Consider the following 24657-nt stretch of genomic DNA (forward strand, 5'->3'; position numbering starts at 1 on the left):
AAGGCATCTAATGCTTCGCTCCTTTTATGAAGCATGTAGAGATACATATATCGTGAGTAATCATCTATAAAGGAGATGAAGTATCTCTGACCATGTGAGTCCATGTCTGGACTACATATATCAGTATGTATGATCTATAATATGTCCGAACTCCTTTTGGCACCTTTCTTTGACTTGTTGGTCTGCTTTCCCTTTATGCAGTCCACACAAGTCTCAAAATCAGTAAAATCTAGAGTATCAAGTATTCCTTCATTTACCAATCTTTTAATTCTATCTATGGAGATATGACCTAGTCTCCGGTGCCATAATTTAGAGGAATCTTCATTAATAACACAACTTTTAGTGCCAGTGTGAACATGCATTGAATCATAAGTGACATTGTTTTGTAAATTAATGCAGTAAAGACCGTTAGACAAAATACCATTCCCAACATAATCAGATTTATAGAATAGACTGAAAGATTTTTCTGAAAAGTTTAAGGAATATCCAAAAGGTACAAGCCTTGAAACTGAAATCAAGTTTCTAGAAAAACTTGGAACATAAAAGGTCTTTTCTAATTCCAAAACAAAGCCACTACTTAAAGTTAAATAACATGTTCCTATAGCTTCTACATGCAAGCCCATCTTGTTTCCTGATAAGATTCTTTGCTCACTTCCCACTGGCTTCCTTAGGTTTTGCAAACCTTGCAAGGAATTCAAAATGTGAATTGTTGATCCAGAATCAATCCACCATGTGTTAATATTAACATTAACCATATTAGATTCATAACAAACAAACGAGATTACTTCCTTAAGTTCGGAAATGTCACAACGAATTTCAGAGAAATTTGCAGGTTGTACTACTACATTAAAAAATCACATGCTTATGTTAAAATTGAGGCTTAATAAACTTTCATGTTTTACCAATGTAAATCATGCTAACAAGAATTGAATCAAATGACATAAAAATTGCCTGTGGGCTAAATTTTCAATTCAAACAGATTCAATAAAACTTTATGATAAAACTTATTAATTCATAACTCCTGTGGGTAGGTTATGAAATTTTATCCTAATTAATTACATAAATATTATAAAAATTCCTGTGGGATAAAATTTATTATATTCAATGTAAATCATGCTAAAAAGAATTGAATCTAATGACATAAAAATTGCCTGTGGGCTAAATTTTCATTTCAAACAGATTCGATAAAACATTATGATAAAACTTATTAATTCATAACTCCTGTGGGTAGGTTATGAAATTTTATCCTAATTAATTAGATCAATATAATAAAGATTCCTGTGGGATAAAATTTATTATATTCGGTCTAATTAATTACAATTTAATGTCTAAATAATCTTTATGTGATCTAACCAATCAAAATATATAATTTAATTTAATTAAAGATGCTGTGGCTATTCTCTAATTAATTAAAATTATATGGATCACTAGACATTATTTTTGTTGCATAAACAAAACTTAACCAGAGAGAAAAATAGTGTTTACTGAAAGGAGTAAGTCAAAATGACATTTTAATAAACTCCATATAACTGTAATAATTCTCCAGCAAAATAAAAATTAAGGTTAAAGCAGTTAGCATTACCGAAAATGACTACTTTGATTGTTTAATTAAATTTAAATTAAATTTCAACAACGCTAATCTCAACTTCATGCAAAATAAACATAGAATCAAAACTGAATGCCCAAATAAGAAATAAACCATTTCTTATTTCTTCTTTAATTACAAATGTTCATTATTATAAACAAAAATAGACCAGTAAACACGCTATTTTGCTCACAAGATAAAATTAAAATAAAATTAAATTCAAATCCCGAAACTAGTTAACTTAATCCGGATTCGGAATTCAATTCTTTATTTATCAAAATTTCACATATTTTAATAGAAAAATGCTCAACCGATTACCATAGTCCTTACAGCCCTTAGGACAAGGACTAATAAGAACAACTAGATCTGGCTTAGAGTCTTTAAAAAAAAATGGTTTATTATTGGATAAGTTAATTTAGAATAAATCCTTTAGATAAGTCAACTTTAGATACTTTAAACCAATAACAAAGGTGGCTTCCCATTCAGACTTTCTATAATTTCTCATACTCTTTAGTTTAACAAGTTCATTACCACCCCATATTTGCTATAAGTGTTTAATTAAAAATATAGCAAGAAACTTGACCACGAAACACCACACGAAAATTTCAACGGTCAAGTTCAGCCTAGACATTTGTCGTAATACCAAATGTTAAGATAAATAAAATTGAAACTGAGCTAGCTCATACAAAGTCAAAAAATTCCCGTGTAGATATGAAGTAACGCTTGGTTTGACGCATAACCAGTTTCATGTAAGACATGAACAAATACAACCAGTTTCACAGAAACGCAAAAAAGAAGATCTGTACGCAAGCTATAGACTTCAATTCCAAACCCACAAAAGGCATGCCAAAGTAGAGGCGTTAGATCAATCAAGCTATCTATGGCCATTCACTCTACCCTGTTACGGCTGGACAGATTAAATTAAAATAGCTTCTCAGCTGTATTATGAGAGACAAGAAAAAGTAAAATATTGAACCAGGTCATAGCCTACAATAAGATACGGTCAAAATGTTTGTTCTTTTATCCAAGCACTGATTCTAAAACAACCTTGAGAAAGTATTGACAAAAACATACAAATAGAATCACCCAATACAGAAAAGCCTTCCAAGACCCTGATAACCAAAATGGGTAAGGCTCCAAAAATCCGCAGATTCAGTTTAATAATGCTCCGAATGTCAATACCACCAAAGGCAGTCCCAATTAAACAAATTACAAGCAAGCCCATGAGACAAGATCCTGAAAAAGAAGCTAAAGCGTGGTGTTGAAGAATAAGAGTACGATGGTCACACCGAACCGTAAATGCCACGGTTACGGGTATCTGCGCCATTTTAATATAATAAAACAATGGTAGGTTCAACCGGGATTCGAATCATTGATTATTTTCAAAATAAAAGGCAGTATGTACAAATCGAAAGAGGTGCACAGAAGGACAAAAGGGCGGCGAGAGAACACCAAGGCAGAGATAAACCACTCCGATACCAAATGTTAGAAAATTATAACACCGGAAAAATTCAATGACTCGTTGAAACTTAATGCCCAGGGATACGAATTACCTCCAGCCATTGGTGAAACTCTTGATGCAACTTCTTTCTGAAAACCACGCTCCAGCTATCCAAGCAAAAAGAAAATAATGCAGAAATTCTGAAGGCACTTCCAAGCTCTGCTATCTCAGCTAGATGGTGTGAAAAACTGAAGGGGATTGAGATGCAAGCTTGGGGACCAAACAGATATAGCCAAGCTTCCATCAAGCTTCTGATAGCTATGTGTCAGATGTCCCACAGATCAAGGCAGAGAACTCCAGATGGGAGTAATGGACCACTTCAGTAGCTCCCAACAATAAATTTATTAACTGCAGTTGATTTCCTTAACTTAAGGAAACTACTGCAGTTGGTTTCCATAAGTTAAGGAAAGACTGCAGTTTAAATTCCATAATTGTAGGCAGCAATTGTGCAAAAATTAATGCAGCTTAACAAGATAACCATATAAATAAAAGAAGGAAAACGGTTTAAAAAAAATATAATACCTATGGGAAGGGAGGAGACCTACCGCGAGTTAGAGTTTGTCTCATTCTCTCCTTACTGCCATGTAAATGAAGACCCTGAAACAAAACAAAGAACAACTTAAGCAATCATGTAACAAAGGCATTGAAACCCATTAGCTTTACGAATAGTAACCACGAGAAGAATACCAACCTATCGATTCAATTGAGCTGAGCGCCACGACAACTATGGTAAGGGAATGTTCAGAGGGAAATCTGTAAGAAACCTATAACGACAATAGGGTGATGACCCTAAGTAAGTTACAGTTTGTAGCAAACGTTCACCAAACACCTAAAGGAAAATGCAAGAGAAACCCTTACCTCTTTTACCTGTCGACTCCCTGCGGCTTACCCGAAGTTGTTTCCACGCAGAAGAAGAGTCAAGCGAGTGTTCTAGTGCTATGTTTGAAATGAAAACCCTAAGGGTGTTGGAGCAGAGCTGCATTGACATTGTATAATTACATTGTACAAAAAAATCCCTCTTTCGAGGTGAATGTGCAACATCAGAGAAACATATACTCCGAGGAAGAAACCCTCTTAATTAACTGTTACCTTAGCAACTAGAGGCTATCGGAAACCCTCTCGAATACTCATTGTCAAACTGACTGGCCTGGTCGACAAGTAAAGACCTAGAGCATGAACAACGTGATTTTGTGAGAGGGTTGTAAATAATAATAACTTGTTTGCGTGGAAACCCTCGAAGAAAATAAGAAGGGTTGAGCATAGATACAATAATTTTTTTTACCGTTCCAGTCTTTGTAGAGCCCGCCAAAAAAAAGGAAGAGGAAATTGTTAGCAATGAGACTGTGAGATAAATAAAAGGAAAACATGGTAAAAAAGAATATAATACATATGAGGAGATGAAACCTACAGCCAGTTAGAGTTTGTCGCGTTCTCTCCATGTCCCGACGGAAACGAAGACCCTGAAACAAAAAAAAAACGGTTGAAGTAATCATGTAACACAGAGATGGAAACCCTCACCTATCGGTACAATTGAGCTGAGCGCCACAACAATTATGGTAGGGGAACATAGTTAAAAATATTAAACAAATCTTACCAAAGGTGGTGTTCACACTTGTCTGAGAACGTCGAGCAGTTGAGCTCTCCGAGCAAGCTCACCGTGCAAATGACTCGCAATCCCCTTTGAAATACCGAGTAGTTTCTCATTAACCTTAGAATAGAAACTGAACCGTAGGATCAAAACCTTATCTAATTGACAGTCATCCCACCTCCACATGTTAAACTAAAGTACGTCAAAAAAGGGTCAAAAAAACGTATGATAGTTGTCACTGACCTTCCTTGCCCGTCGTTTTCTCGGGCAGATTACTGGATGATACATTACTAGATTAAGTACAATGCATGTACTGTACAAATCATAGCGATAGATAATGCTTCAGAGGAAGTATATTCCTAACACATTTAATTTTGGTCTTTCATTGAAAAGGTTAATAAATTTCCTTCCATCTAAAGTTGACATATATATAAGTTTATCCACAAAATATTAAATATTAAAATTATATTAAATATCAAATAATAGTTGACACCATTAGCTGTGGATGCATATGGTCATGTTGAACATAATACTTATGCTCGCTATAACTATGGTTGACCTAGTCAATCGTAACCAATCACACTCAACTAAGTTGACTTTGGTTGACTTTAATGCTAAAGGATTATTATCAATAATTATTTGAGTTAATAAAATTTTTATTATTATAAAATTTTGTTTATAAAGTTTTATGCTTAATAAGTTAAATATTTAAGTTAAAGATTATTATTATTTATGTAATGAATAAAACCATATATTTTGAATATGTATATATATATATATATATATATATATATATATATATATATATATATATATGGTTCACAAAATATTGTTGTAGGAAAATCCACTTAAAGGGATCACTTCCTCTCAACTCAATCACTAGGTCTCACTTTGAGACATCCAGAAAACGGAACCCCTAACCTCTCAATAGTAGAGGGGCTTTAACGATGGTGACTTGGCCATCTAAACTAACCCTCAGAGCTATATAACTTAAATATATTATTTAAAGAATGCATAAAAATATATAGCTAAATATATGCTAAAAGTTATTATTAATAATTATATAAATTAATAATATTAATAAAATTTTATAATTATAAAGTTTTAGGAATGAAATTTTAAGTTTAATAAAATTTAAAATTTATATTTACTAAATATAATATTTATATTTAATAAGATTGAAAACTAATTAATAAAATTTTATAATAATAACTTATTAACCATTTTAATAACAATTTTTAAGTGAAATTTAAATAAAATCTACTTAAATTATACATATTTAGGTTAAATAATATATTTAAATTATATTCCACCAGAAGTATCGTTAGCCTTCCATCCAACTACTCCCCCATGGAAACAAGAATGAGAATGAAAATAAACATTAATTGCGCTAAGAGTGTTTATCAAATGCAACCTCCATCCCACCCTATAAATTTCAGCGTACAATGAATGCAATGAATTAGTTCAATCGCTGGTAACTATGTGGTTCCTCAGTAGATACAGTTTAAGTCGAAGCATCACCCACAGAGCACGAAGAGTAGGTCGACGTCAAGGTGATTATACATGATAAGATGTTTAAGAAACAATCAATTTTGTTTATCGGTCTCATGCATTCATGGTCGTATATTTTGATGTTAAATAGAGAACAATACCTGAGTATATTACAGATTTACTTGTGTTATTCGATAGCCTCCATTACCTGTAGTAATTATAGATTTACTTATGTTATTAGATTAATGTGCAGTACCTGTATGAGTACAGATTTACTCACATTGTTTGGTGATAGAGGTACCCATGAAGGATATGCGTGTAACCTTAATTTGCGCTCCACTCTTCCTTCTCTTTCACATCCTCACTCTTCCATACTTCTGTTGTAACATTGTTGCTTAGGATTTTGTGTTGTTTACAACCCTATGTATCGAATTCCACCCTTCGGCCGAAACATTGCTTCTTAGGATTATGTCCTAGTTACAACCCTCCGCATTGATTTCCCTCCTTCCTTTCCTCCCCCTCACTTTACTACAATTTCAATATAAAGCTTCCTATCATTGTGTGTCGGCCACCGGAACCAGACATTTATCTTTGAGGTTGGCTCGATTTACCCCCTAAGCATTTGGATTGATTTATCTACTTGAGTTTACTTGCATGGCAGACTATTGAACCAAGCCCCCATTACAATTGGAGTGCAACAGAAACTCCACTCATAATATTCCATGCACTCCTCTATTTAAGATGTCCTATGCATTGGTCTACAATCAACCTAGAGGTTGTCTCTAGGAAGCTTTCTTTGTCTCCTGAAGCACTCTTGTTGCGGGGGCCATCTAAAGCTACAACAAGCGGGAAATTTTTATTATAAAAAAAGGGTACTCTCACTTGTGCACAATAGAAGGCACGTAGAGTTAGTATGGAAACATGTACATAGGACACATTTTTAGTTGAAAAGATTAAGAAAATTAAAAATTAAAAAGTTTTCCTAAAGTTTGTTTAAAAAATCGACTCTCATGGGTTCTCCAAAGAAATTTTAAAAAACCCTCATGTCTATTTCTTCGATAACTGCGATAGTGGCAGAAAGGCCATTCAACACCTTAGGAGGTGCATTTGTTTGAGAAAGACTCAATCTCTTGACATGATAGGGCTGCCTATTTGAACCTTGAGGACCAAGAAGCCTTAATTGATGGAGGATGGCAACTCTAATCTCATTTATGAGCCAAACAACCTCATTGATGAGACAAAGGAGGGAGAGGGTGTTCAAAATTTCTATAAATGCAAGAGCGTGGAGATCCAAAAAAGAAGAAGAAGTTGTGAATTTTTATGCCACCAAAATATACTCCAAAGAAATCAAACATACCAATGCTAAGAAGATTCCACCATTGAGAGATTTCTCTTTTCTTCTTTGAGAGAGCAAGAGCTTGTAAAAGAGACTGAGAAGGGGAAATCTTTCTTGAGAGCTATTGAGCACCATTTTTGAAGAAAATTTCTTCAAGTTTCTTTGAAATTAATGTGTAACTCTTACACTACCAATGATCATTAAATATGAACTTTTCCCATTAATATGTTGGTTTCTTTAGCTTGATTTGCTTGTTTCAAGTTTTTTTTTTTTTTTTTTTTTTTTTCTAATGCATTGTTTTCATCTATTCAATGTTTTGTTGGTCCATATTCACTAACATCATTCATTATTTACATATTTTCTTGTAGGATGCAATCATCTACAAGATAAGTGAATTTCATACTCATATGCTTCCAAATACATCGTAAACCTACCTTTTATCTCTCCTACATTTTTCCTCTAAAATCCTTACACAACATCATTTAAAATCCCTCCACCGAGTACCTTTGTCTCTGATTTTGTATTACATTACATTAAGTGAATTAATCTAATTCTATCAACTCTTACCATTTTTTTAATAATATTAAGATAGAAATTTTAATATAATAATAAATTGATAACCTGATTTTAACATTATTCTAACAACAGGATCTATATTGGAATATTATATTTTTTTTCATCAATCTCGATGCTTTATGAGTAGAAAAGTGGTGGAATCAAGTCATAGAAATATTCTTATCCGTGGGACCTAGTTTGGAAAATTGTGGTAAGAAACCTTCCAGGAGTAGTTTGAGACATCAAACCATGATTTTTTAGGTAAAATTTTGATATTTGAGCCCAACACCATTTTATGAAATTCTATACACGCAGAATTTTACTACTATGCATTGATCGCCTCAATAAAATTCCATATTCAAAAATTTATACCCTTTGAAAGTTTGCCTTTGTGTTTTAACCACCATAATTTGAGAGGATACCATGTCAACCACTATTATTCATGGGAAATGAGCTATCCACATGATCACAATGAAGAATACTCTAATAGAGTTCATGTTGTAACTATAGTTAACAGTTGAAGGAGTCAAACCTTACAACTACAAAGTTATTATGCTATGATATAATCGAGCCACTAGGGGAAAAGGGCTTCCATTATATCTGAGTGCATTTTGTTACATAGATTAGAAATGTAAATAATGATTGCATAGGAAGAGAGAAAAATAGAGGATGAATGCATTGTAGTAGCCCACGAGCCACAAGCCTCACTTCCTTTTACTTGCATCATTTTTCCATTCAGAGAAATAGAGCGTAGCGACCTCACCTTTGAACTCAGTTTCTCTCGAAGGAGTTCCCTAGGTTATATCTTATGTTGATTTGTGGTTTGTGAGATTAATTTTTATGTTCTCTATTTTATGAATAATTATAATTTTCATACATATGATATAAACAATAATTTATGGATATGTAATTCTAAGGTGAAATAAGTCTTCATAATGTGTATTTCAGATTTTAAAAATAATTTTATTATATCTACTGTGACGAACTATCTAGTAAAATATCTATAAAATTTTACCGATTACAACTTTATATAATTAATAACATCAATTAAAGAAATTTAATTATAATGAATAATATAGATTTAAAGAAATATAATAATAAAAAATAACTATATCAATATTTTATAACTATATTAGTTCACATCAATCAATAATAAAATAACATCATAATCAAAATAATATAATAACAACATAGTAATCCAACTACATTAATAAATTATATTAACAACATAATAATAATACATTATTCCCTTATCTTATAACATTATGCGACAATATTTAGTAATATAATATTACAAAATTATAATTATTCCTATATTATTATAATAATGATAATTGTATGATAATTGAATAGAACAATAATATAATTATTAAATTGAATATTATTAATAATATTAATAATAGAAATATCAATAGTAAAATCATAATAGCTTATTATTATAATATTTTTTTGTAAGCTTGGTATTTCCTTCCTTTTTCATTAATATATAAAAAACAAGTTACATCAACATACACATCGTTAGGTGGCCTCAACTTACCCAGAGGGAAACCAAGTCTATTGGCCACCTAACAACATGATATGCCATCGAGTAAAAAAAAAAAAGTCTTTCTAACCAAGTCAAATAAGTTTGATTGTCTTTGCATTCCCTAAATCTGATATACCTAAAAACATAACTATCAACATATTTAAAACTAAATGCTTCTTGCAAACAGAAAATAAAAGAAAATTGAGAGACCAACTATCAAACTACTCTACACCATCAACAGACACAGACTCCATCGAAGCTAAGTCCTTAGCATTGGATCCTGGGAGCTCTATTTGTGGGAAAATACAAGGAATATGTTCTTAAATATGCCGAAGTCAGCCATCCTACTTTTGCACCTAAAATTGGAGCTTCTGAAATTTTTGTTGTAGTCATGAAAATCCTGTACTACTGCTGCCATACCCACAAAAATTTGTTCCAAAGCTTTTTCGAGGATACTCTTCATAGATCAAGACAAGAAAAAAGTTTTGTTAAATTGAGTGACATGGGCTCGGTTGTGCCGTGGGTCTAACACCATAGCTTTCCAGTATTCTGCGTCAATTTCCATCATGTCGACCTTCCTGTTCAGATCTACTTCGCATTCTTCCATTAACTTCCAAATTCTCTTATGACTTTCCTTAATGATATGTTGTAGTTTCATCATTTATGGTGTTGGAGACTAGCTTCCAGCCCCGCGTTCTACCCCCGTAGGAGATGGAATGCCCTACCGTCGAGGCCCCCATACTTCTTCTAACGCAGCCCCTCGAGGATGGGCTTCTTGCCTTTGTTGTCGCCAAGCGAACCATTTCCTTACACCTACACTTTATTGTGGAGGCTATGACTAATCTAGTTACTTACATAGGTGGTAGCCCGAGCCCAGAAGCTACCACCTTCCAGGAGACACTACCACCCCACACACCCGTTAACCATTGCGGGGAGAAGCCAAGACTACCACATTGCCTGTTCGTGCGTCAATCCACAGAGGTAAACACCACCACTCTTCAACAATCCTTTAGCATACACTACACGATTACTAACTTCGCTTGCAGAGAAACTTACCAATTGTGGAAACACAATGGTGTTGTCACCTTCAGCGGGAACCTTAATACCTCACATGCACATAACCACCACACGATATGGCTCAAGCACCACACAATATGGCTCAAGCATGTGTAGGGTGGTGGGTTTGTACCTCGAGGAGACCCCCATTAATTCACCATGTTGGTATTTCCCTCTAGCTCACACCCTGATCGGGGGAGTTTATTATTATAATATTATCACCATACTATTAATATATTAAAATTACATAGGTAATAATATTAATAGTTATAATAATATTTTCTTTTCTTTTTTTAACTATGGGTTTACCCTCTTTCTTTGTTCATGACTATTGTAATTATGTCGTAAGGCATTTCCTTTGAGAAAAAAAACTCTCCTATGACACTACGATTTTGATTCGGTGTTAGATGATAGAATAGTCATATATCATTGGATTGATCCTTCTCAGAAAAACAACAGATATTTTCTAGTGCCTCCATCACACGACATGTTCAATTAGTCATGCCATTAAATTCAAATAAATGTGAGTGCCTATATCATGCAACATACCAGTCATCTTTGCATTAATGCTTTCTGTTCAGATCATGATAAGCTCCCGACGAGTGCCTCCATCATATTTTATAGGCCTCCATGACTTTGAGATGGTTGTGCCATTAATGCTGAATTTTGAGCACATGATAAGCCCCCTCCATGATTTAATGGAATCTAGTATTGACACCATCGCTAGGATTTGTAAGAGGCTTAGGTGTATTTGTCTTTAAGATTGCAAGAATTTATATGATGGTGCACTTGATTCAATGAGAAATTGCAAGAATATCCAAAATTTGAGTTTAATGGGTTTCTTTGGAATTAGTCCCTCTGGTTTGTCCAAGATAAGAAAGAATTGTCCAAAGCTTCTACAATTGTCTCTAGATTCTGACAGTTATGTCCTTGTTACTTATTCCATCGACATTACCTTGACCCTAAAGATATCAAATTTCTAGTTAACACAATTGCATTGCAAGAATATCAAAGAGTTGAGTTTAATGGGTTTCTTTGGATTCAATCCTTGTCGTTTGTCCAAGATAGGAAATAATTTTCCAAATCTTATGCAATTCTCTCTATATTTTGGTGACTACATCCCTGATACTTGTTCCATCGACATTACCTTGGCCCTAAATATGGTGAATTTATAATTAACACAATTTCATGGCATGCTACATTGGAATATTTCTATGGTGGCTGGTGTAGATATTAATGGGAGGCACTAGAGGATAATTGAATCCACGCCATGTAAACTAGAGAGATATCTCATAAATTACTTCATGGAATAAGTGGGTACCTATGTGGACAAAACCACACAAGAATTGTACTTCATGGAAGAGGAGGCGAGTTGTGCATCATTTTCCTTGTCTCCTTGATAACCCTGTTAGGTTGATGTTGCAACCAACCCTAAGATCTTTGTGGCTAGTAGGAATGACCTAATTTTATTGGGAATGCACCAAGTGTCTTTCTACCCATATTGCAATGTAAAAATTCCCCCAAAAAACTAATAATTGATGGAATTTTCCTATCTCCATCTTTCTCCTTATATAATGAGTTGCAAGTACCAACATGTATTAGGAGCTATCAAGCCATGAAAACCTTCTTACAGGTACTTTCTTAGTAAATAACATTTCCTTATGATAAATCATATTTCAAGGTGAATCATTTTCGATGAGTGTTTGAATTATACAACTGAAGGAATTTTTTATCCTAAGATAGACAATGTTTAAGGAAATGGAAGAGCCTAAAAGTTCGCTACTTAATGACCCAACTTTACGCTAGACAAACTTGGTAAGGGGACAAAACCAGAAAAGGTGTTTTAGTACTTAAGGCCAACCACACCATGGGTAGAAACGTTTTTGATGGTGAAACTATATTGGTAATGAAATATAGAACACACAACCAAGGCTGTAAATTTATATTTAAAATATAGAACACAATAATAACTTGGAAGCATGCAGATAGAAATTAAAAATAAACTAGCACATACACAGGGGAACTCATAAATTTCACCACAAGAATTCTATTAACCCTTAGAAACATGAATTACATCATGAATGCCTTTGTTCTTAGTTTGATATTAGTGCTATAGGATTGTATTTTTTACCTAACTGTGATAAATATATGGGAGCCTAAAATGAAATATCTGGGTGCTTCAATAGGGTATTGAGTGTACACGTTTTCCTTTGGAACTTTGGCAGAATAATTATGAGAAAATAAATCATTTTTCCTTGTTAAATACCCATTTGATCTTCTATATTTATACCTTCGCAAGAGTATTTTAGAACTTAAAACACGTGATCAACCCCTAAATATCATTACAAGTTGCAACCTGCTAGAGAGTGTTAACAAGATTCTTGAGCATATGTTGAGGATGTATGTTATGCATCAGCAGAGGAAGTGGCAGGAGTATCTTCCACTAGTAGAGTTTTCTTATAATATGGGTATGAGGAATCCTTTCGGATGACTCCATTTGAGGCTCTTTCTGGGCGGAGTTTTAATACTCCTATGAGTTCGAGCGATCTAGTAAATAAGGTGTTGATTCAACCAGATATGTTGGCTGATATGGAGCAAGAGATGTGGGTTATTAAAAGGAATCCGAAGGTAGCATAAGACATGTAGAAGATTTATTCAGATCAACATATAGCATTGAATGAATATCAAGTCGGGGATCATGTATACTTACATATCAATACCAAGAGAAGTTCCTTGAGAATTGGGTCATGTGCCAAGTTGGAACCTTGGTATTGTGGGCCTTCTGAGATCCTTGAGAGGATTGGACCAGTGGCCTATAGACTTACGCTACCACCAATACTAAAAATACATAATGTTTTACATGTTTCATTGACTAATGGATATGCACAGGATGTTGATCATGTGATTGATTGGTCTGTATTGTAAGTGGAAGCAGAGGGAGAGTTTCAGCCAGAGCCAAAATGCATATTGTAATGGAAGAAAATCATGATATGAAACTAAGAAATAGAGTAGGTTAAGGTTTAGTGGAAGCACTTTGGGTTCGACGAAGCTACATGGGATATGGTCGATCAGATGCAGCCTTTGCATACTTTCTTATTTTTTGGTTGAGCATACGTGTTTGGTTTATACATTTTGGTGTGTGTGTATATATATATATATATATATATATATATATATATATATATATATATATATATATAGATATAGATATATATATATATATATATATATATATATATATATATATATATATATATATATATATATATATATATATATATAGATATATATGCATGTGTATTGTAAATACTGTAATGAGCCATGTTATAAAGCTTTAATAAGCACTATGTCGTAAATATTGCATTGAATTGTGTTATAAAGATCCATAAGTAATATTTTTTGTTGGTTATAAGCATCATAGAACACCGAGGATAGTGTCCCGCAAAGGGGAGGGGTTTATAATAACCTCTCGTTGATTTTCCATGTAAATAAAATAATACCAAGGTCATGGGACACGTATTCCAAGATGAATGGTGGCAAAATATTATAGTGGGAATCAGTTGTGGTTTAATAATGGCTATGGAAATTGGAAAAGGAATTAAAAAAGGAAAATAGGCAATAATTAGCATTTAATTATGAGAAATAAGGAAAAATAGGAGAAACAGAAGGTGAAGAGACACAAATGTGAATGCAAGGGAAATTAGAGAGAAAATGAAGGAAAATGAAACAAAAAGGAGAAAGGAAATAAAGAGACTAGACATCAACGATAAAAAGGCATCCAAGAAAATGTTAACATATTTTTGTGAGTTTTGGCTTTAGATCAATTTTAGAGAGCGAGAGAGATCCAAGAGGGGAGATAAAGCAAGTAAGCAAAGGAAAGTAAAGGGGCAAGGAAAATAAAGAAAGGGAGCACAAGGAGAAAATTGGATCAGTAGTTACAATAGGATTACATTATAGATAACAGGTTACATGTCTGGATTTCTTGTTGATTTGTATGCATGGTACATGCATGTGGTTCCTTGTTTATTTGTTGTTATTGGCATGGAGATTTTCCTATATTGACAGTGGTTTAAACCTTTCCTTTCCATTTCCTAGATAACCATGATGTAGTGGGTTCTCCATCTAAATTTTTTAATGGTTCTCAGATGCCCTATAGTTGTGGGTTGGGATAAAATCTTTGGAGCCCTGGAACAAATTGGCTTCTTTGGAGGCTATGGGTTCAGATGGGAGATATTTAGAGCCCTATAACAACTTGGGTTCCCTAGAGGTTATGGGTTGAGATATAATCCATGGAGCATCAGATAGTTTGGGAAGAGACCAATCTGGTTGGCATTAGTGATTTTTGGACTCGTCAGGTGAAATTACTATGGTTGAGGGTTGAGGTGGTTTGAACTCGAGAAGCCTTGGTTGGTTTTATTTTGGTTTAACCCATATGATCCCACATTCATGCTTGGAATACAGCACGGGGGTGATTGGATAAAAGAGATATTTTGGTTTAGCCAATATATGGTTGGATGGTACATGGAAGTCCCTGACTTGGTTGGATTTTGCATATGTTAATATGAGTTATTTCTCCATTGTGACATGAGAAATTGTACAGATCATTGTGATGATTTTATACTTGATTTTCATGGATATTACTCTAGTTATATTCTTGGTTAGATGATGTGATCTTACTATGGATCTTGTTCATGATTTGATAATTATTGAATGGTTGATTAGTCCATGTGATAACAAGTGTTATTGCAGCTATCTTGAGAGGGAATTAAGCATTCTTGTTGATTCTCTACTGAGGATGAGACGATCATGATCAAATATGCATTCATGGCCTATAATTACTGTGTTTATTATATGTTTGATGAAATGTTTATCATCAGACTGGAATGTTTGGAGTGAGTTCTAGCCTTATAATTCATTGTTTATTCTTGTTAGCATCTTAGACTTGATTCTAGAGAGTTATGGGCATTTCTAGGTAGTGGTCTATAGACCATCCCTAAAAATGTGTCACATATATCACAACCACATGCATAGAACATGGATATCTCAGTCATAACCACATTCATGAAAGCTTACGGGTGCAGTTGTAGCCTCCCAACTGCATGTACAGTGTGTTTTGGGTGTGGTTGGGGTGTCAAGCTTGTGAAAACGAGTTCCACCACAAGGATTGATTACCAAGAGTGGTTGTCAGGTTGTTGAGTGATCTAGTGTCCCTGAGGGGTGGTAGTATGTGTTTTGGTTCAAAAGCCCCACTTCCATATCTGGAACTTGGAGGTTGGGTCATGTCATAGTAGCACTCAAATCATGTTCTCCTTAGAGAGCTTGTAAAATCAGGTAAATGTGGGAGAACGTGGTTACAATTAAAGTGAATATTAAGGGAGGAGGACATATTGGTTAAGAAATGAAAGAATGTTGGTGTTGAGGAACCAATAGGCAAGAAAATTAAGGTTGATTTTTCTTACTTGATAATTGCTTGTGAATTTTTATTGGTTTCTTATTTATTTTATTATGCTCTCTTCATCAAAAAATTACCAAAAGATCAAACATGAAGATCACAAAAGGAAAAAAACACAAATATGTAGGCTCCAAGCCAAGGCAAATCCCTACAAGGGATAAAACTGTTAGAAAATTATATATTACATAGCAATGCAACACGCAAAATATATTATAGAAATATAAACACATAAAACAAGAGAGACACATATATACATGGTTCACCCAATTTGGGCTACATACACGAAGAAAAATTCAGTCCTTCCTTTTATATTATCCAGCAAAATAAAGAGATACAACCTACAGTAGATCCGATGTAATTCCCTCTTCACTCTCACCCAATCTCCTCTCTCTTTCTCGCTCAGAATACATATCTACATAGACGCAATACAATTCCTTCATATATAGCAAGGGGTTTCCTTCTAGGGAAAAAAACCCTAAATTAAACATAACTTCTACCGTCATATCCCCCCTAAAGAATGGCCCATACTGACTACGAAATTACAACATTTTACAAAAAAAATTTACATCTATTTTTAGCTTCGGGGGCGCTGCCCTCGATCCCCCGCCAGGGGGGGCTCCAAATAATCATCATCGGCTCCCTTAGACCCCCCCGATGGCATAAATTTTACGGGCGACATTGTCGCAACATTACAAAATAGGATCCAATGCAGAAATACCTCACAATAAAGAAGATCATTAGGCTCCACACCCAACAATCTCCCACTTGGAGACTGATTTTAGTAACTCCAACGCTGCTTCATTTTTTGGAAAATGACTCCACTTTGGACCTGGTTGTTTATCATCTTCTTCCTCATACTTCAAAACCGATTGAAACTAAGGAGAATCACAGTTTCTCCTTGGTTACAACTTTTGTTAACATATCTATAGATTCTGGCTAGTGTGTATCTTTTTCAACTTCAACTGTCCATCTTCCAACACTAACCGTATGAAATCGTACTTGACCTATATATGTTTAGTCCTAGAAACAAATGCAGAGTTCTTTGCAATATGTATGGCACTGTGGCTTTCATGGTATAACCTACCCAACTCCTGCTTCTTACGCAATTCATCGAGAAAACTTTGTAAATAAATCATTTCTTTACTAGCCTCTGTAGCAGCAACATACTCTGCTTCTGTTGTTGAGAGTGCAACAACACTTTGCAGTTTTGTAACCCAACTGACAATTGTTCCACCTATAGTAAACACATATCCTCTTGTGCTCCTCCTGTTATCTCTATCACCCACCATATCTACATCAACATATCCCTATAGAGCAACGTTTGAACCACCAAAGCATAATAATTGATTTGTGGTACCTCTCAAATACCTGAGAATCCACTTCACTGCCATCTAATGTTCTTTTCCTGGATTGTTCATGTGCCTGCTTACAACTCCCACTGCATGTGCAATATCAGTCCTTGTGCAGACCATTGCATACATTAAGCTTCCAACTACTGATGCATATGGAACTTTAGACATATAAGCCATTTATTCCTTAGTCTTGGGACACATTTCCTTACTTAGTTTGAAATGGCTAGCCAAAGGTATACTAACTGGTTTTGCATTCCGCATATTAAATATTTTCAACACCTTTTCTATGTACTCACTCTGAGATAATGTTAATTTTTTATTCTTCTGTCTCTAGTTATTCTCATACCAAGTTTTTGTTTTGTAGCACCCAAATCCTTCATTGCAAATGAGTTTGCCAATTTTCTTTTGAGCACATTTATTTCCTGCATGTTAGAACCTACAACAAGCATGTCATCTACATACAATAACAATATAATATAGCTGTCATCATTTTTCCTTTTGAGATAAACACAATGATCATAGTTACATCTAGTATAACCTTGTTCAAACATAAACCTATCAAATTTTAGATAACACTACCTTGGAGCCTGTTTTAAGACATACAAGCTCTTCTTCAACCTACACACTAGTTTTTCCTTCCCTTTTACCTCATATCCTTATGGATGTTGCATATATATCTCTTCGTCAAAATCCTAGAAAGGTTGTCTTTACATCTAACTACTCAAGATGCAAATCTTCAGCTACTACTAGACTTAAAATAATTTTGATTGAACTCATTTTAACAACAAGAGAAAATATCTCATCAAAGTCTATAACCTTTTCCTGTGCGAACCCCTTCACCACAAGTCTATCTTTATACCTTTTTCTACCTCCATCTTCTTCCTTCAACTTGTAAACCCATTTATTCTGCAATGTTGTTTTACCTGCAGGTAACCTGATTAAGTCCCAAGTCTCTTTATGTGCTAAGGAATCCATCTCTTCTTTCATGGCTTGCTCCCACTTCTTCCTAGTTTCTTCCTGCTCTACGTCTTCATAACATTTTGGTTCACTAGAATCAGTCAACAATACATAATATAATGAAGGAGAGTATTGTTCGGGGAGTCTACTTATCTTGGTAGATATTCTAACACCACTTTCAGGTGTTTGAGATGCTTGTTGTTGTTGTGGTTGTTGTGGCTATTGATCATTATGGTTTTGAGGCACCTTCACTTTTTTTGTTACCCCATCAAGCACTGTGTATTCTCTGTTTTCTTTTTCCTGTTTCTTTTCCTGCATCTGATCCTTATACAAAACCTTTTCATTGAATATGACATCTCTGCTCCTAATGATTTTGTGTTTTTCATAATCATAAAAGCGATAGCCAAAATCATTAACACCATATCCAATAAAGGTACATTTCTTTGATTTTGCCTCAAGCTTTGTTGTATTTTCTTTATTAATGTGGACAAAGGCTTCACAACCAAAAGTCTTTAAAAATGAGTAGTTTACCTTTTTACCTGTCCATGCCTCCTTTGCAATACCACCATCCATGGAACTTGAAGGCCCTCCATTTATTAGATAAGCAGCAGTATCTACATCATCTGCCAAAAATTTTAAAGTCAATCCTGCATGCAATCTCATGAACCTTGCACGCTCCATGATTGTCCTATTCATCCTTTCTGACACACCATTTTCTTGTGGTGTTCTTGGAACTATCTTCTCTCTATGAATTCCAGTCTCTGAACAATACCTATAAAACTCTCTGCTAAAATATTCACCTCCATTGTCTGATTTGAAACACTTCAACCTTTTCTCTGTCTCATTTTCAACCAAATCTTTCCATTTCTTGAAAGTATCAAATACATCAGATTTATTTCGGATACAGTAACTCTAGGTTTTTCTGGTTGCATCATCAATAAAAGTAACATAATAATGAGAGCCACCGAGAGATGATACCTAAGTAGGTCCCTATACATATGTATGCACAAGCTCTAATTTTTCGCTCTTCTTTTCTTTCCCAACTCTAAGGAATCTGACTGTCTTCTGTTTTCCATAAACACAATTCTCATAGAATTTTAAATCAACATGCTTCAAACTTGGCAAAAAATTTCTTGAGTGAAGGATCTACATCCCCTTCTTACTCATTTGTTGAATCCTATGATGCCACAATGTCATATCTGCTCCTGTAGAGGTTAAAGCATTAATAGAATTAGGAATACCATTGCATAAATACAATGTACCAACCTTTTCTCCTTTTTCTATTACCAGGGATCCTTTGGTGACCTTCCAGGTTTTATCTATAAAAGTAGTCACACAACCTTCTGCTCCCAATTTCCCTGTTGAAATTAGATTTTTCTTCAGATCTGGAACATGCCTTATCTCCTTCAACATCCATTGATTTCTATTTTGTTGTTTTATGAAAACTATACCCATTTGAATGATTTTACAAGGTTTATCATCACCCAATTGAACCTGTCCAAAATATCCTTTAACATAATCATGAAAATGTTTCCTATCATATGTTGCATGGAATGAGGCCCCTGAATATACCACCCAGGCATCAATAATATTTTCTAATGAAGGAATCAAAGTATCTTGCAACACATCACCTCACACATTCACTACATGATTGTTTTCTTGTTGTTTGTCTCCTTCTTTTCCCTTCCAAGACTTTTAGTCTTTCTTCAAGTATCCTTTCTTCCCATATTTCCAACACACTATCCCTGATCTAGAATTGGATCCGCCTTTCCTTGACTTACTGCGATATCCTGGGCTCTTTCCTCTTTCAATTTTTCTTCCCCTAGTCTCTGCAGTCAAAGAATTACCTGGTGTCTCACTGGAGCTTTTCCGTCGCATTTGCTCGCTAAGGATTGCACCAATAACACCATCAAACTTTAAAGTACTCGATCCAGAGACAGAGTTACTAATGGCCATAACTAAACCATTCCAACTTTTTGGCAATGAGCATAGAAATAACATAGCCCTAACTTCATCATCAAAAGTTACCCCTACAGAACTTAACTAATTTGTAACTATATTAAATTCATTTAAATGATGAAAAACGGATCCACCTTCTGACATCTTCATGTTAAATAAATGCTTCATAAGAAATACCTTATTTTTGGCTGAGGGTTTCTCATACAGTTTGACCAATGCTGATATTAAACCCTCTGTTGTTGTTTTCTTTTAAATATTAAAGGTTACTGACACCGCTAGGAGCAACCATATTGTTCCAAGTTCCTTTCTATCGAGAATATCCCATTATGTGTTGTCATACTCGTTGGCTTCTTTGTGTTTCCTCTCAATGGTAGGTAAAGATCTTTTTGATACAGATAATCTTCCATCTGCATCTTCCACAACTGGCAGTTTTGGCTGTTAAAATTTTTCGACCCTAAACCTACGATCTTCCTCCATTGCTCCCACTCAAACCAGGAACCCTTCTCTCCTGCGAGTTCATCAGCCAAATAGACCTTCAGCTCTAATACCAGTTGTTAGAAAATTATATATTATAGAGAAATGGAAGACATCAAATATATTGTATAAATATAAACACAAAAAACACACAAGACAAGAGAGACATAGATATACGTGGTTCCTGTAATTTGGGCTACATCCATGGAGAAACAGCGAGTCCTTCCTTTTATATTATCTAGAAAAATGAAGAGTCACAACCTACAATAGTCCCGTTGTAATTCCCTCTTCGCTCTCACACAATCTCCTCTCTCTTTCTCTCTCATACAGATCTACATAGAGGCAATACAATTCTATCATACATAGTGAGGGGTTGCCTTCTATGGAAAAAAACCTTAAATTAGGCATAACTTCTACCCTCAGATCTTTGCCAAATGAATAGCCCAGATTGACTACGAAATTACAACATTTTACAAGGAAATTTTACTTCTATTTTTAGCTTCAGGGGCGCTGCCCCCGATCCCTCGCCAAGGGAGGCTCCAAATAATCAACCTCGCCCCCTTGCGACGTACATTTTATGGGCGGCGTTACCGCCACATTACGAAATGGTGTCCAATATGGCGATACCTATGAATAAAGAAGATAATCAAGCTCCACACCCAACAAAAACCCAAAGAACTTCTCTTCTTATAGAATTGGATCAAAGTGACAAATCCAAAACCAAGACCAAGACTTGCTACAAGACCAAAGTCATCCCTCCTTCAATCCTTCCTCAAGAAATTCAAATCAAACAAGGTGAATGTTGGTCAACGCCTTCAAATTTGATCAAACTCTAAATTTTTAGCCCACGCAACATATCTGAAATTTTTGGCCCCTGTAACAATCCTAAAATTTCACATTTGTGACATAATTAGGGTAGAATTAGGGCAAAATACATTATTTCTCTTTCTCCTTGACCTTCGATTTCTCTCCTTTAGCCTTCACGTGTCCTTGCTTGATTTTTCATTGACTTTTCTTCCTTACATGGCATATAATTTGATGAGATGAATTCGTGACTAGTTGAGGTCAAATTGCACTGTATTTATAGTTGTCCAAGAGGTCGAATTTGTCCCTTCTAGCAACGACTTTTCTAGGTAGGGCTGACTTGGTATTGTGGGTGAAAAAATGACTCTTTTGACTGAATTTTTTTTATTCTTTTTCTTACAAATAGTCCAAATGGGGCTTTGACACACAATTTTTTTTTCTTTTTGACTCAATAAACCCTAGAAGCATGAATAACATGCTTTTGACTAGAAAATAATAATAATAATAATAATAATTTCTTTTTCATATTTTTCTTTTACATGAAATACATAGTGATATAAGTACAATGATAATTATGAAGACTGAACCTAGTTACATTTCCAACACTCCCTCTTAATTACTTAAGTATTCATAATGACTCAACTTGATACAAGGATACTATAAAATTGAAATATTCTTATAATAAGAGTTTAGATTGATAAGAATCATCAAGCATCAACATAACTAGCATTTTTTAATTACAAAATAACAAGGCCTTGAATGACAAGCTCTATCTCTCTACTAGATCATAGAAAAATGCTCAGAGTCATACATTTGGACACCACCACCACCTTTGAAGGAACATTACCCATGTTGATGTTCACTAGGTATATCCTTACAAAAGTATTCTTATCTTGGATGTCACCCCATCCTCAAAGAATATTGGTCCTCAGGACTACTTTTATCTTGGATTCCCAATCCTCAAAGAGCATCAGTCCTTCGAACTACTCCTATCTTGGATACCATTCCTCAAGGAGTATTGGTCTCAGATTCTTATCCAACCCACCATTCTCCCTACCAGTTCCTTCGCTAGGCTTACGAGTTTTAGTCCTTTCCATAGTGCATGAAACATGGAGAATATGATGTCCTTCATCACTCCCTCTCAATCATGGATACATAAGTACATGCCTCAACATGTCTCATTCTACATCAACACATCAACTACGTGTTCTTTTGTGGAGATCTAGTTGTAGCTGCTAGGCTCCTATCTTGCATCACAACATAATTAGCATTGATCTTCCTATATTTTTGTCAATCTTCACATTTATCTAACATGTCATCATATAGTTCATCAAATATCTTATGGAGCCAAACTCTTTCAACATTAATCACACAAGCCTTCACATACTCTATGTTTGTGACATGGATTTTCCTTCATCCTTTTTCAAGAGTTTATATCTTCCACTAATCATCAATAGTATATCTGTCAGCAATAATACCTATCAAACAAATCAATGTGCATCCAATTATAGCTCCCTATTTTCAATTGAGGAGGGTGAACTTCTTCTAGACCAGTATCAAACCCATCATGTCATCAAGTGATCGGTAAAAACTACCTCATGACTTCTTATATAAATTGTCCTCTATAGTCATACCATATCCCAAATATTATGATGTCATTCCTCATTACCAAAGTTTCCAAAACAAGTGATGCTACTCAAAGTTTCAAGTTGTAATCCTTCAAGTCACTTTATGTGTCTAGCCCCCTCTGAAGTTGACATTACTTCCTTCCTCACATTCTTCAAGATACCATATTGGATAATGATTAAAATTAACATTTGTTCTACCCATATGATATATTGTTATATATCAAACAATCATATGGAAGAGTCCTGACTTTCCTATGTGACCAAGACATGTCATGCTTATTCTCCCAAGTATATTTCTGATTTGTATGCATCCTTTCCTTCAAATTTTTATGAAGACACGAATCTTCTACTAAATAACATTCTCTAATGTAGGCATACTTCTTCATTTCATACCACCATTTAGTTGACTTATTTTGAACAAATTGTTACTTTACCCTTCTTTAATGATGATGTCCATGAATGATGAGGTTCCTTCTTTATCACAACAAAAACTTCTTTTATGCTTTCATGGTTCTTCTATACTATTTTCGTACCTCCATGCTTCTTGACTGCTTTGATTCTACTTTCATGTTCTCATAGTGGAATATACTTCTGTGATGTTACTACGATTCTTCCATTCATATGTTTGAAAATAACGCACTATAGAATCTTCTATAATGTTGTATAATGCCCTTGATCCTCCTAATGGTTTTTCTTTTATAGTAGATCCTTGTAGTCTTTTTTCTACTAAGTAACTACTTCTATATCATCATGGTAGAATTGTAATCGTTGTAGTAACTGTAAAGTTCTTTATGGCCCAAATCCTTCTACTCTTACTTGCTAGATGATTAGACGACTACTTCCAACCATTTATGTAGACTCTAATTCTTCTAATCTTATATCCTTATTTCCATGATACCATAATTTTCAAATCTCGAGACTCTTCTACAAATGTAACTACAATTGCTACTCTAACTACCATTTATAATAAAAGATAAAACAAGCTACATGTAAATCCGGTGATAATAAAATCCTTGAATAATAAAGGTCCTTATGATCTTTAGTCTTTGGTTTCTACTCAAGTTCTTCATCTTCTTCTGCAATGTGAGCTCCACTTCTTTCTTTCCTCTTGTTTCTCTTCTTCTTCTTAGGATCATTGGGACAAGTCCTTTTATAGCTTCCAAATTCATTGCAACCAAAGAACTACACTTTGGACAAGTCTTAGTCTCCACGTGGATGATTGTTGTTGTATTTTCAGCGATGTTCAAATCTTCCAAATCTTCCAAACTTCTTCTTTGTTCTAGAAACAAAAGCCTCATCTTGTTAATTTTTGGGTTCATTGGCATCATTGGATTTCAATATTTTTTATTACAAAACACATAAATACCATAGTCCATTGAATGCTGGAGTATATT

The sequence above is a fragment of the Pinus tabuliformis genome, chromosome 9 (genome assembly GCF_031772625.1).
Source record: "Pinus tabuliformis cultivar Carrire ecotype Pingquan chromosome 9, CPIR1, whole genome shotgun sequence".
Lineage (NCBI taxonomy): Eukaryota > Viridiplantae > Streptophyta > Pinopsida > Pinales > Pinaceae > Pinus > Pinus tabuliformis.